We start from the raw sequence: 3,033 nt of genomic DNA, 5'->3' as shown, positions 1-3,033 counted from the left end.
GTGATTGTTCGGTCACCGATCGAAGGGTTGCGACAAGGACCAGTATGCGGGAGATGTGAAAAACCGGGACACAAAGTGTCGGAATGCGAGCAGGAGAATCCTGTAAGCTGTATACCTATCAAACCCAGAAATAGAACGTGCGATAAGGCAGGGGGCTGGACTGTCCTACATATAAACAGCCCTACGAAAGACAAATAGAGCACACCGAGTACGATGTTCTGGACAACGTCCATTAACAAGGAGAGCCACCATAACTGTGAGAAACCCACCCCCCTAACACACGCAGGGACACACGTAACTAGTAACATAAACAGGCAAAGGTACAAATCGCCGTCAACTAGAATGAGAGGCTGGCGGCGGGCCGTTGCCTTGCGGCAAAACATGGGCTTTCTACAACACCCAAATGCCAATACTAATAATCATGTACGACCTCAGTTCTGGGAGAGAATACAATTTAGGTACTTCAGCGTTACCGATTACATAGGAGATATTTTCATGCGGGGTACAATTGAATATGAAGTTGCCAGGCACCTGAAACATCGTATGTTTGATTGGGCCGTCTTCCAGGCCGGCCTCCTTTTGCGTGTTGACGAACTGGAAGACGAAATGCACATGAGATAGTTCAGAGAAATGTATCGACGTCCTTGAACATCCTTAGGATGAAGATGTCACGCAGTTCACAAGAAATCCAACACCACAGGCAAACACACACAAAGACAACCGTATACTACCCGCACAACAAGGAGAGTGCAATATAACCAAATGTAGACCCTATATTACAAAATGGTTTAAATGGCTCTCAGCACTATGGGACTCAACTGCTGAGGTCATCAGTCCCCTAGAACTTAGAACTACTTAAACCTAACTCACCTAAGGACATCACAAACATCCATGCCCGAGGCAGGATTCGAACCTGCGACCATAGCGGTCGCGCGATTCCAGACTGTAGCGCCTAGAACCGCTCGGCCACCCCTATATTACATTTGTTCGTTTTGCCTATGGGGGTAGCTCACACAGTCACAACGAAAAATAAAATAGTGAGGTAGCTGAACAGAAAGACACCCTTCACCGTCACAACACGAGACACAACCACCCCAAAAATGAACATACAAGGGTCACCTTTCACAAACAAGTCCCCGGAAGAGATCAAAAACAACAAGTCACTACCAGGAAAAATGCTCAGCAAAAACACATCAAATTCCACACCACTAGAAACCATAAAGCAGAAAGAACATGCTGCACTGGAAAATTATTCGAAACCGGAGCAACAAACAAACAGTCAAGAACACCAACCAGACACAGCCAAGAACCCCAAGCTGAATAGTGTTTACCACATAAACTACGAAAACTTAGAATCTAACCTACGGCTTAGTAGACTAGAAAACAAGGATATATTTCAAACAGTTCTTCGCTATGTAATACGAATCAAGCATGAAAACAGGGATAAAATCTGCTTCCCAACTACAAGACAAACTGACAGGATGATCCTAAGAGTTGAAAATCTGCCACCGAACCCAAAGAACTAAGTAAGTTTTTATGGGAGACATGTGCGCGAGGGGGAGAGGGCCTAAACGTAGGGAAAGTATACAAGGACTTCGTGAGAGCACATGGACTTGTGTTTCTCGATTTTAAAGAAACCACATCTGAGTGTTTTTCCTTGACTAGACATCCCTTATGAAGGTAATACAACTAAACTGCCACGGCAGTACCCTAGTAAGCATGTAACTAGGTAGGCTCTTGGAAGAAACAAAAGCAGACATCGCCTGGGTTCAGGAACCCTTTCTGGGAAGCGGGAATATTTCAGGGCTCCCCTTACATTACAGCACAATAGTAGGTACACCGAACTCGAAAGCCGCGATAATAGTAGTTAATAAAAACCTTATAGTAACACAGATCACCCACTTTTGCTCTGAACTCATCGCCACAGGATGTATGCCTCATGTCGTCCATTTACGTACAGTACTCGTATGATATAGAACCTTTATTAGACAAAATAAAAGACATTGCACGGCACTCAGAAAGAAAAAGGCTGCTCATTCTAACCGATATCAACGCAAAATCCCCCTTATGAAACTCAGAACTGATAACGGAGGATAAATAGTAGTTGACGTGATAAATGACTGCAACCTCTTCATACTGTGTAGGGAGGGTCAACCGCCTACCTACTGCGGAGAGGTGGTGTAAGTAACGTAGACCATTCTCTAGGGCACGCAAAATCTCTTCCACTAGTCAACAAATGGAGGGTATGGGACAGAGCCACACACAGCGACCAGAACGCAATCACCGTAAGCACAGATATGTCATTACACATAACATGGACCACGAACAGCTGCATTTACTCAGGAATAGCCGACTGGCAAAAAGCTAGAGATATTGTTGAGGCGTCGTCACTACACACAGTTCAAGACAGTATAGATTACAAAACGCATATACTGAAAGAGGACCAAGAAAGAGCAAAGGAAGCAGCTATACCACGGGAAAAACTGTGTGGGGACAGAAACAACCATGGCCGACAGAACTGGCAAGATTAAGGAAGGATTAACGGGACAAAAGAAAGTACTACCAACAAGCAAAGACAGCTCCTGACAGACAGATAAGACTTGACCTGTATTGTGACGCTAAAGAGAAATATCAGAAACAACTAAAGACAACAAGGCAAGACTATGGGACCAATTTCGTCAAAACCCAGCTACAGAACGACATTTGGGGACAACCTTTCACGATAGAAACAGAACACCGACAGTTCTGTCAACACTAAAACAAGCTGACGGCACAATGATCAGAGGGTGGAGAAGCAAGCAGAATATCTTCTGAACAGGCTACTCCCACATGTCGACCCCACACAAGACGGGCGACACCGCGCTGTCCTAGGAGAGAGCATGAGGCAAGCAGACTTAAGAAACCGAAAAGCAACCGGCCCTGACAAAATACTTTCAGAAACGTTGAAACAAACGGTAACACAAATCACACATTTTCTTAGTAACGAGGCACTACTAACAGGCAGAATTCCCAACTTATAGGAAACTACTAATG

This window comes from Schistocerca americana, chromosome 1, assembly GCF_021461395.2.
Source record: "Schistocerca americana isolate TAMUIC-IGC-003095 chromosome 1, iqSchAmer2.1, whole genome shotgun sequence".
In the NCBI taxonomy this organism is placed as follows: domain Eukaryota; kingdom Metazoa; phylum Arthropoda; class Insecta; order Orthoptera; family Acrididae; genus Schistocerca; species Schistocerca americana.
The sequence above is the reverse complement of the archived record's forward strand: the minus strand, read 5'-3'. Positions refer to the sequence as shown.